Source organism: Megachile rotundata, chromosome 10 (genome assembly GCF_050947335.1).
Source record: "Megachile rotundata isolate GNS110a chromosome 10, iyMegRotu1, whole genome shotgun sequence".
Lineage (NCBI taxonomy): Eukaryota > Metazoa > Arthropoda > Insecta > Hymenoptera > Megachilidae > Megachile > Megachile rotundata.
Genome location: NC_134992.1, coordinates 6,881,015 through 6,894,041, shown reverse-complemented (window position 1 = coordinate 6,894,041; position 13,027 = coordinate 6,881,015). Strand labels below are relative to the sequence as shown.

The window sequence follows — 13,027 nt, the reverse complement described above, 5'->3', positions numbered from 1 at the left end:
TCTAAAATTTCAAAATACCTAAATCTAAAAATCCCAAAATCTCAAAATTCCAAAGTCCCAAAGTCCCAAAGTCACAAAATCCCAAAAACTCAACGTTTTAGTCCTTCAAACGCCCAAACCTCCAAAACCCCAAAATCCCAAAATTCTACAACCCCAAACCCCCAAAATCTAAAAATCCCAAAAACTCAACGTCTCAGTCCTCCAAACCCCAAAATCCCAAAATTCTACAACTCCAAACCCCCAAACCTCCAAAATCCCAAATACCAAACACCCTTCAAAGCAACCCAAAGATAACCATTGAAACGAACATGTAATTTCCTAACAAGAACCGCTGCGTTTAGGTATCCTAAGCCCACCTTCTTTTCACCTCTGAACCCAAGTAAGGCGGAAAACCCGAAGAGAAAGCTTAAATACTCTTACATCTACACGTGAAACGTGTTTGGGTTAAGAGCTTAGCGGTGTCTGTATAGAAGCACGTCTACGAGGACACAAAGTTTCGGCTCTACCGATTCCACGGGCTAAAGGAATTTCCAAGGCCCTTCTGGGATAATGAACAATGGGCCATAGGCCGAGGGTTCAGACCTGTTTGAACTCGGCACTGAACTTAGCCCATGACCACCGGTACACGCCTCTGTGTATATATTTCGAAGCTAAACTCGACCTGTGCACTTCAGCTAGGTCGAATAAAATTTGACCAAGTATGCAGTTTGAAAGCTCGAGTATGTGTGGAATTTCTGTTTTTTGCGGTTTGGGTAATTGATGATTGTTTTGGGGATTTGATGGGTGGAAATGGGACAAGGATATTTTGGTAATGTGTTATGTAGGTTATGTGGTTATTTATTATGTAAGAAGGTTGATATGTTAATATTGATATGTTATGTAGGTTATGTATTATGCATATATTTGCATAAACTATCTGTGATATATTAATGTATAAACTACACATATTATGTAGGTTATATGGTAATGTATTATGTAAGAAGCTTATATTGATATGTTATGTAGGTTATGTATTGTACATATATTTGCATAAACTATCTGTGATATATTAATGTATAAACTACACATATTATGTAGGTTATATGGTAATGTATTATGTAAGAAGATTATATTGATATGTTATGTAGGTTATGTATTGTACATATATTTGCATAAACTATATGTGATATATTAATGTATAAACTACACATATTATGTAGGTTATATGGTAATGTATTTTGTAAGAAGCTTATATTGATATGTTATGTAGGTTATGTATTATGCATATATTTGCATAAACTATCTGTGATATATTAATGTAAAAATTACACATATTATGTAGGTTATATGGTAATGTATTTTGTAAGAAGCTTATATTGATATGTTATGTAGGTTATGTATTATGCATATATTTGCATAAACTATCTGTGATATATTAATGTAAAAATTACACATATTATGTAGGTTATATGGTAATGTATTTTGTAAGAAGCTTATATTGATATGTTATGTAGGTTATGTATTATGCATATATTTGCATAAACTATCTGTGATATATTAATGTATAAACTACACATATTATGTAGGTTATATGGTAATGTATTATGTAAGAAGCTTATATTGATATGTTATGTAGGTTATGTATTGTACATATATTTGCATAAACTATCTGTGATATATTAATGTATAAACTACACATATTATGTAGGTTATATAATAATGTATTATGTAAGAAGATTATATTGATATGTTATATAGGTTATGTGTTATACGTGTATTAGTATAAACTATATGTGATATATTAATGTATGAACTACATAATATAATACCTAAACGATATTTTTCACTTATTTGTTCCACCTGAAAATTATTTATGTATTATCCAAACAATATTTCTTCTCCACCAGACAACATATCATATATTGATATAAACTAGCTACATAATATATTAATAAGTAGCATATATTTTTTACGTCATATATCAAAATAACATATTATTTGCATATGACAACATTCTTTTTATAGTACCTAACTTGCTACTGTACCATTTATACCATTTCGTCCTTTAGCCTAAAAAAAAGAAAGAAACCTTGAAGATATTAGACTTGAAATTAATATACCATAAATGTCATTTTAAAATAATTCTATCAAACTACTTTACCAAATTATTTACCCAAATCACATAAAACTTCAATACTTCCTTAATTTCCTAAAATTGATGTACATAATCCAAATCTCCACATCTTTCATAATTGACAAGCTATAAACAAAAAAACAACTTTCATAAGGAATTAAAACTACAAAAATAACGTCAATCATTCTGTAAACAATCGCTAAAATAAGTACACAAAAATAGCGTTCCTTAAAAAGCACATAAATTCGACTAACAATAAATCAGAGTAGCCGTGAATTCATCAAGCTTAATCGGCGGAGAGCTCAAAATTTACGTTCAAAGGAGACGTTGTCTCCTCTTAAAGGGTCATGGGGTCACATTAAAGTCGAGCTGGTATTACGCAAGCCCTTCTGGTCCTATTTACGCACGTACGTCGAAAAAGTGTGCGAAACCTGGCGGAATAAGGTCGTACTTCTACAAACAACTGCATCCCCCGTGACAATAGAATCCTTTAAAACCGCGTTTAAGTCACCTTGGGTCTACCAAACGAGCAACAAAAGCTTCCATAACTAGCTAAAAAGCTGCCCTCTTTCCTTTCAAGCACAGTCACTTGCTTCGTGTATATACGTTCTTCGATAAAGCACTCCGTTCGCAAGTTTAACCCACTGTAGAAAGGATGCAAGGTCATTTTTGACTCGACTGAGGGGATAAAATTTGTGATACGGTGAAGGTTTATTTGTATATACTGGTACGGACTTAAGTATACATAAAAAGTTAAATTGTAACTTGTGCGGAGTATTTATGTGTTAAGAGTTAGTAGCGTATTTTAAATTGTGTAACAGATCGCACATTTTTGGAGATTGTATATTTCAGATTGTTTTTGAATTTGAAGCCATAGGACCTCAGAACTTTAGGATCTTAGAAGTTTTTGAGATAGAAATTGCAGAATTTTGGAATCATATTTGTGAGTTGTAGAAGTTTGGAGCTGTAATACATTGAAGTAGTAGAATTGTGGAATTGTGAAATTGTAATTGTGGAATTGTAGTTGTAGATTAGTGAAATTGTAGAGCTGTGAAATTGTAGAATTGTGAAATTGTAGAATTGGGAAGTTGTAGAATTGTGAAATTGTAGAATTGGGAAGTTGTAGAATTGGGAAATTGTAGAATTGTGAAATCGTATATTCGTGGAATTGTGGAATTGTGGAATTGCAGAATTGTGAAATTATAGAACTTTGGAATTGTGGAATTATGGAATTGCAGAATTGTGAAATTGTGAAATTGTGGAATTGTGGAATTGTGGAATTGTGAAATTGTGGAATTGTGGAATTGTGGAATTGTGGAATTGTGGAATTGTGGAATTGTGGAATTGTGGAATTGTGGAATTGTGAAATTGTAGAATTGTGGAATCATTGAATTGCAAAATTGCGGTATTTCAGAATTTTAGATTTTTGGAAATTTGAAATTTTAGACCTCAGAAAATTTTCAGCTCTAAATTTCCTCAACTTTGAAATTTGGAACTCTGACATTTTTGAGACTCACAATTTTTCAATTTTATATCTCTAAAAAATAATACACCAAGACCTAGTAAATTGCCTAAAATTACTTTTCTCAGAATTACCCTTCTGGATGACTACATAAATATATATGCAGCACTATACAGCAAATAATAAACACATTAACTACAAATAATAAATAAGTGCATATTCGAATAATCTTCGAATTCAAGTTCATACAAAAAGCATTCATTAAAATTTCATACGATGTAAATATCTAGTTTGATTCTTAATCATATTTGTGTGCAATTGCAAAAGTAATAAAGGTATTAGCTACGCCCTTTTAAATACCTCATTCTGCATAATAGGTTGGAGCATTAAGCATCGAATGTTTAATCAAACAATAATAACTGTAATTATAATTAAAATGATGATTCGGTGGAGTCGTTATTAATTATTCCAACCGCCAATTTATTCAGGTAAATGTGATTCAGCAAAATGAAATCAAACCAAGATTTGGTGTTATATTTTTGTTCGAAGGGTATAACTGTTCGAAATTGAAATATGGATTTTATTAATACTCTAATCATTGTAACAGTTCGAACAGTGATCGAAATAATGCAAACAAAAATTATACTTCCAAAAATTATCAACTCTTGAATTTTTTAAATTGCAAATTTTCTATTCTATAAATTCTTAAATTTAGATTACTAATTTTTTTATTCACAAATTTTCTGGTTTTCAAATTTTCCTAATTCTCAAATCTCAAAAATCCCAAATTTTTATAATTTTATACATTAAAATCCTCAAATTCCTAGAGTTTCAAATACCCAAATTTTAAGTTCTTAAGTACTCAAATTTTTAGAATTTTAAACGTTGAAGTTCCTAAAATTTTAATTATTAAATCCAAATTATTAGAATTTTAAATTCTTACATTCTTAGAATTTTAAATACACAAATTCCCAAAATTTTAATTATCCAAATTCCCAGAATTTTAAGTACCTATATCCTTAGATTTTTATGTACTCAAATTTCTAAATATCTAAATTCCAAAAATTTTAATTATTCAAACTCCTAGAATTTTAAGTACCTACATCCCTAAATTTTTAAATATCCAGATTCGTAAATTTTTAAATATCTAAATTCCTAGAATTTTAAATATTTAAATTCCTAAAATTTGAGAAACCGAAATTCCAAAAATTTTAAGGGACTTAACCCTTCTAATGTGAAATCCCCAATTACCTACAATTTAAAATATCTAAACTGCGATGAATCCGTAAAAATCAACGAGTGCAAGGCTTCGTTCTCCTCGATTGCGATATTTTCCCTAGGGAGGACAGATTTGCTATTGACTGTACAACGCTTTGCACGAACAGAGAGGAGAAATGCGCGACCGCAGCGAAAAACACTGCAAGGACGCACACCGGATGCTCATCCGTACATGCTGGCCGACATTCAACAAGTGACTGACACTGATGTCGCGCAAACGACATCCTACATTCTCTATCCTATGAACCTTGGGGTTGGAGAAGGGGAAGGGTCCGATGCTTTTGTCAAAAGGTCAAGAACGTATGGAAAAAATTGTATCTACTTATGGTGTTCGTTCTTCCTGTCAACGAAATCCTATCCTTTCCTCGAGAATGTTAAAAGAACGTTTATGTACTCAAATTTTTATAGTTAAAAAACAATTGAAATCCTATTCTTCTGTCCTCGAGAATGTTAGAAGAACGTTTATGTACTCAAATTTTTATAGTTAAAATGCAATTGAAATCCTGTCCTTTCTTCGACATCGTTAGAAGGACGTTTAGGTACTCATATATTTTAGTTAAAGTATGATTTAAAAATATGATGATTCTGAAGACAAATGTATGTACATCTTAACATTCTGAGATCACATGAATGGGTTCTTGGGTCTTTGGGTTCAAATCTTGTAGACTTTCGGAACCACATAACTCAAAGGCTGAATATTCTAAAATCACATATTTCAGCATTTTTAAGTTCAAATCTAGGGAACCTCTGGAAGCAGGTAAATCAAAGTTGAACATTCTAAAATCTCATATTTCAATATTTTTAAGTTTAAATTTCCAAACCTCTGGAAAAGAGGTATAAATCAAAGGCTGAACATTGTAAAATCCCTTATTTCAATATTTTTAATTCAAATCTTGCAAACTTTTGAAACCACAAAACTTATGCTTCTAATACTCAGAACTCCCCAAAATCTCAACATTCTAAAATCTCCTATTTCAACATTTTTTTAATTCTAATCTTGAAAACTTCTGAAACCATATAACTTCTGGATCTAATGTTCAGAACTGCCAATGTTCTAAAATCGCCTATTTCAATATTTTTAATTCAAATCTTGCAAACTTCTGAAACCACAAAATTTGTGGTTCTAAAATCCCTTATTTCAACATTCTTTTAATTCAAATCTCGTAAACTTCTGAAACCACGTAAGTCAAAGGCCATCACCCCTTACGTCGCTAACTACTTATGTACTTAAATGTGTTTTTTATTCAAAAGAAATACTTGACCATATAATAATATTAAAATACTGCATTGGCATAGATATGTAGTATGTACTAATGACAGAGTATATTCTGTATTAATTTATGACACATATGATATGTATGGTAATATTGTAACACATGTATGTATATGATACGTAATATAATAATACTAATGTAATTACTAATAATACGAATATTACAAATAATACGTAATAAAGTAATAATGTAATACATATGATATGGCAATGCTAAAAATTAACAACATGTAGAACATCAATGTTAACGTCACATAAATTCCATTTTTATAAATAGAAAACTACTTTTATTTAAAAAATGATATTTTTGTATCCTTTATAGGAACTCTTCTCATAAATAAATAAAATTTCCATAAAAAAGTACTATCCACAATTTTTATACAAACGCCATTTGCATGAACACAACACATTCGTATAAATCTTCAACACACTTAAAATAATAAATATATATTAATTCTTGAATTATTAATTTAATAAATTGGTAGTAATCTACGAAGATCTTTCAGGTGAATTAATTAAACAATTTAATAATTAAGACAAATCAAAGCAACATACCTTTCATTATAGTCCAATAATAAATGTATTTTCCTGTGTTCTTGTACAATTAAGTTTACGTAATTAAATTTTATTTAATTAAATTCTATTTAATTAATTAAAATCAAATTGCTATCTCTAATCAACTGAATATTACCTCTTATACGTGTGTATTTTCAGAGAAACGAAACTAACGAATTTTCCTTTGTATTTGGGTCTGTGTGACCCAATGATGTAACGTTTTAGCTCAACATTTTATTGCAAAGTAAAAATACATGTTTACGAGTGTATGAAAGAACTTTTTATTGCTAGAACAGAGTAGTGATGAAAAGTTTCGTTTTACTCTGCAAATATTACAAATTTTTACAAACATTTTGTTCTGCCTTTGTATCTACATATGTAAAATATTTTACACCTTTCCGCGTATCATAAATGCATGACACATTCGTAGTTTTTTGTATTCATGAAAACAATGTGAAAGTAATTGTTATTATTTGAAATAATTATATAGTTTTTAAATAAGTACAATAAGAGGTTAAATGGTTATTACCAAACTAGTCGTTATATAATTAACTGTTTTCAAATAAATACAATAGGAAGTTAAATGAATATTTCCAAAGTAGTTGTTATATAATTAACTGTTTTTAGATAAATACAATAGGAAGTTAAAGTACCAAACTAATTGTACAATTAACTGCTTTTAGATAAATACAATGGAAAGTTAAAGTACCAAACTAATTGTATAATTAAGTGTTTTTAGATAAATTCAATGGGAAGTTAAATGACTATTACCAAACTAAATCAATAAAATTAGGTATATTGTAAAACACAGATGTTGCAACTACGTATGGTAATAAATTTAATATTCATCATGTTTCAACTATAAGATTCATTATATTTTTCATTATATTTTATTATATTTTCATTATATTTTTCATTGGTGATTTGATGTTTAACTTATCATCATTGTTAATTCATCGGGTGTGATATTACTATAATGGCAGTTAAAAAGTTACTAATTTCACTACATACTGTTTACAACACTGTTAACTATAATTCTATCAATAATTTTTATTAGATATAAAGGAGAAAGTTAAAATTATAATAATTATTGACCAATAGCGTAACTAGGACCGGGGTGGTCCAGTTTGAGTCAGAGTGGATCATCACCCACTGAATGGCATTGGTAACTACCATACTAAATACTAATTATCCCCCAGAAATAGGAATTAACCTTCCAAAATACAAATTGAACTTTCAATATATGAATTGTTTTTCAAAAATATAAATTAACCTTCCGAAATACTAATTAACTTTCCAAAATACAAATTCAGCTTTGAACATATGAATTGGTCTCCGAAGACATAAATTATCTTTCCAAAATACAAATTAACCTCTTAGAACACAATCTAACCTTCCAAAATAGAAATTGACCTTTCAACATGCAAATTGGCGAACTAAAATACAACTGCACCCTCTAATGAAATTCTAAAAATGAACTTTTCAGCTTAAAATAGAAATTAGTTCTTTTAAAGTGAGAACCACTATTCTAAACAGTAAATTAATCCTTTAAAATAAAAAATAACACCCCCAAATGTGAAGTGACTTTCTACAGTGCAAATTATTCCCCATAAATATGAACTAACCTCTTAAAATGAAAATTAGTCCCACAGAAATGTAAACTGACATCTTAAATTGAAAATTAGTCCCACAGAAATGTGAACCAACCTTTTAAAATGGAAAGTAGTTCTCCAAAAATGTGAACCAACCTCTTAAAATGAAAATTAGTCCCACAAAAATGTAAACTACCCCCTAAAATGGAAAGTAGTTCTCCAAAAATGTGAACTAATCCTCCAAAATGGGAAATATTTCTCCAAAAATGTGAACTATCCCCCCAAAATGTACGCTTGGTCTTCACCCCATCAGAAATCAGTGAAATAAAATAACATTCGTCAGCTCGAAAATTCTTACTTCAACGAAGAGAAATTCTTCGTTATACTTAATAAAAATATTATCACACAAAATTAATTACAATATCAAATTACAATGAATAAAAAAACCATTATATACCTAAACGATATTCACAACCTGGTGCACCCTAAATAAAATTTTAATTGCGCCAACATGTTCATGATATTTGTAATCGACTAAATTAAGTAATCGATACCAAATAAAAGTATTAATAATAAAAAACAACGTACATCTAAATAATCGAGAGCATTATTCATTCACAAAAAATCTGCCTCGAAATAAAAACCAGTCCTTGTCCGGACGCGATTTCGATACGAAGATACTTGTTAAGTGAAAATGAAAAAAGAAACAGTTGGTAACGAATGGTAATTAGTGGAATGGAAAAGTTGTTCTTTTTCAAACATTCGTGAGAACGAAAGCCGAAAATTGTTTTAATTGACTCCGTACGAGCATCGTGTGCGATTACAAAAAGTAAAAAAAGAAACGGAATGGATTTCAGTAACAGAATCAAAACGCGAACGTAACAAACGAGATCGGACGGGTTTAATAATTTACCAATCGAAGGTGCAATTACTCACCGTACTCGCCGATAATTTCAAGTGACTGAAGAGCCCGCGAGAGACACAAAGTATCCGAAGGGTTAATTCTGCCGATATCGTTGCAGAGATTTCCAGCCGATCGATCATTGACTGGTTACGCCAATGCAGCTACCTGTAAAACCACCAAAAATTAAGGTGAAACGATAATTGCCACACCTATCTCTTCAAACGAACACGATCAGCCTTGTTCGTGTTTCTACTCGGGCTTCAACAGCTTCATGAACGGAGAAAATTACGTCGGTTCTTTTCAATTACGATTCAAATAGTAAATGTAATTAAATTTACATTCTGCCTAATTAAACTCGAATTTCATCACGCTAAAAGTTTTGGTTGAAACGGTTAAACACGAATAACGTGCTTCCGTCCTACTTGCGTAGTCACCAATGAACGATCATACTTCTCCATTTACTGTTTCATCAACTAACCTTCGCTTTTGCTGCTGAATATTTCAGGGTAGTGAAAGTGAAAACGAACAGGAATAAAAGAACGTGGTTGAACTTTTGAGTGGTTAGAGGATAATCTTGGAGATGGATTAATCGTTAAGCTAAGAGAACGTGATTGAGGTACAAAGGGGTAAGGACATTTTATATTTACGGTGGTGTTTTTGTATTGTACCAAATTTGTAGGGGTTCATACAGGGTTCTCAAACTTTCGAAGGTTTAAAGATTCCTAGTTTTAAGAGTCATCAAATTGGAAAATTATGAACTCTTGGAACTTCAAGGTTTTGTGGTCTTGAAGGTCCAAAAATCCCAAAGTCAAACTTCAGAAATTGCAAGCTTCTAAAATTTCTTAAATTAGAAAACCAAATTCTTGAAACTCTAAAACCCCAAAGTCTCAAGAAATTTAAACTTTAAATTCCTAATCTTCCAAATTCCTTTAATTTTAATCCCAAATTCGTTCCAAATATTGAAATTCCAAAATCCCTTAAATTCAGAATTGTGCATTAACTAAATATTGGCACTGAAATCCGAAAATGAATTAATTAACAATCGAACGTTCTCCATTAATACAGTTTATTAATAAGTCAAAATGTACAAGTAAATATACTCGATACATACCTATCACTACTTAACTACAACTATGTCAATGTTCACAGTCCTACCGCATTTAACCCCTAAACTCATGTACATATAAATGTAAAGAATAACCGAGTCGATTAAGAAAGAAAATAGCTCTTGAAGTCCTCCTCAAACTGCTCAATCGAAAATATCGAATCGAGAATGATTTCGCAACGACCTAACCTCGAAACGCATTTACTCATGCGCGCCATTACAGGTGATGGCGCTGCATCAAGGATTCTGCACCCCTTCCGCTCGACTTGAAACTCAAAAATACTCTTGGTTTCATTTTTTTCCATCAGTTGGTCGTTGTTCGATACAAGTATTATCCGTCGTTCCGCAACTTATACAATGAATATTAAAAAATCTCCTCCCATAATTATCTCCGAGACGCGTATCGCCGTCGTATAGCCCGCTTTGTATATTGAACGACATGGTTGCTGGAAGCCTGGTAATGGCGGCGCTCGCTGTACGGGGTCCATGAGCGCGTAAATATCAGCACGAATGAGCGGCAACGAGCAAAGACCGGCTCTCTGCTCCGCTCATCTCGGATCAGAAGTGAAAGAAGGATAGAAAAGGAAACTAGTGACAAAGAACGAAAAAGAGGAGAGTCGAAGGGGTAGGTGGGGGGGCTAACAAATAGAAAAAGAGAGAAATCGAGGGGCCGTCATAATTCCTTGAATTGAACGGCGGGTTATTCTCCACCAAGGTTACCGACATAGAGGATGAACGAAGCGGGCAGGCCAAGCAAGCAAGCAAGCAGGCTAGCAACCTAGCAGGCAGACTAGCATGCAAGCAAGTAAGTAAACGAGCAAGGCAGGTAGGTAGTCAGGCAGTCAGGCAGGCCAAGCAAGCAGACAGGCAAGTTGGGCCGCCGGTGAGAGACTCGCGATGTGGAAAAGAGACGGACAGATTGAAAAGCAAAAGAGGGGGTACATGACGAGTAGGATGAGAAGAGGTTCGGTGAGAGGGGAAAGGGGGAAGGGGAGGGAATCGATAGAACGACAAGGACGGGTGTGCGAGTGTATATACCGCAGCACGGCAGCATCAGGCGTCGTCGACGGTACATGGACTTGAATCAGACGAGGGGTTGCAGGGGAAGGGAAACGTTTCGTGGCGTCCCTGGCTGGCGGCGCCAGCGTCGCGTCGCTGTAGGAACGTGGCACCTACGTCGATGGTGTACGGTGCGCGCGCGCACGCGTGTACGTGTGTGGCATAGCGGTAACGATGTGGAATAAGGCAACGTTGGTGGTAGTAACAGCCAGAGTAGGGGAAACGTCAGGCTGGCAGGCATGTGCGATATAGCGAGAGAGAGAGAGGAACCGGCGGACAACGAGAACTCACGGGGCGACAAGGAAGGGGATTGGTCGAAGCGTCGGTACGATCGGGGTGGGGAAGGAGGGCAACACGATCAGGTCGGCAGGCCGGTGAGAGAAGGATACGAGGCGAGAGAGAGAGAGATAGAGGAAGAAACGTTGATGTCGAGGTGAGCGAAACAGAACGAGGAGGGGAGTGGACGGGCGGTCGGTCGACAGCACGGTTGAGAGGGGTCCAGAGGGGTAAGGGGAGCCAGAGCCGACTTTATGCAGCTGCGGGACGATAACAACGATGGGCTACAGGACCGCCGCTATAGCTGGGGAAATGCCAAATGGGCTACAGGACTGTGCCGGCCTAGCTGTACGTTCGCTCGCTCGTAGTGGCATGGCGGACGGGTGGTAGAGAGAAGCAGGCAGGAAAGGCGGGAAGGAGAAAGGGATTTCAAGCGGTCGTCTCTTCTCGTCTACCTCTGCGCCTCTACCTACCTATATGTGTATCTACCTACCCGTCCCGGGTGCTCTCTCCGGGTACTCTTCTCACTACTGCCTGGAACGCAACGTCCTAGCCGTACCTAACCTCCACTGTTTTCTGCGGCTAGCGCCCTTGCCGATGTTCCTCGGCATCGGGGCACGTACTCGCTTACGCAGACTTCGATGTCATTCATCTTGAGCGAAGTCGATTATTGTTCTCTTTCAAGGATCTTATGCTCCTAAGACTATCATGTCACGCTTTACTACAATACGTAACGCAAACCTTTTTACCTACACCCTTCCCGAGAAACCAAAATGCCCAAAAACTTCTCCTCCTACTGTCTCCTACAGTCGTATGAAAAAATAACGATATGCGAACAATACTGTACGAGAGAAAGATATCCATTGTTTACAATTATCGAAAGGTCCACATGATAAATGCGTTACCAGCCCCGAACAAGGTTGAATAAGCAGTTTTACGAAACGGGTAGATGTCGCATAGCGAGAAACAGGCTTACACGCTTACGTACTGAAATATGCAAAGAATATACGACCCGTAAAAATCCATATTTAAAACGCGGAGGGTTTTCGAAATTAATAATTCGTCCCTGCCTTTTCTTACATCGTTCTACCTCGGAAGATCTAGATTTCGTAATTTCAGAAACCACGAGGATGCGAATATTCCCTGTCGGGGGCTACTTCGTCAAAAATGATAGTCCTCGACGGCCAGAAAGAACCGGCGCGCAGTAAAAAAGAAATCTGGCTTTATCGTGTTTGAATTTGCCGCTGATTGCCGTAGGTGGATATATAGGCGCGAGAACACAACATGCTTTCGACAATCGTCGACGAGATACGTCGGTCCACGCAGTGACGTCAGAAGGTGGTCCAATCCTGTCGGATACGTCCATGGCCCGATCTCACCCTATATTGCAGGAGCGACAGAGAGGAAGCG

At 34.6% G+C, this 13,027-nt stretch overlaps 1 long non-coding RNA gene across 2 annotated transcripts in view; it reads right to left on the bottom strand.

Moving 5' to 3' along the window:
- LOC143265308 (uncharacterized) overlaps positions 1 to 13,027 on the bottom strand; it is a 79,567-nt gene that overhangs the window by 58,503 nt on the left and 8,037 nt on the right. For both annotated transcript variants that reach the window (XR_013039719.1, XR_013039720.1), the window contains exon 2: positions 9,210 to 9,342. This is a non-coding gene — a long non-coding RNA (uncharacterized LOC143265308). The remainder of the gene's footprint in view (positions 1 to 9,209; positions 9,343 to 13,027) is intronic.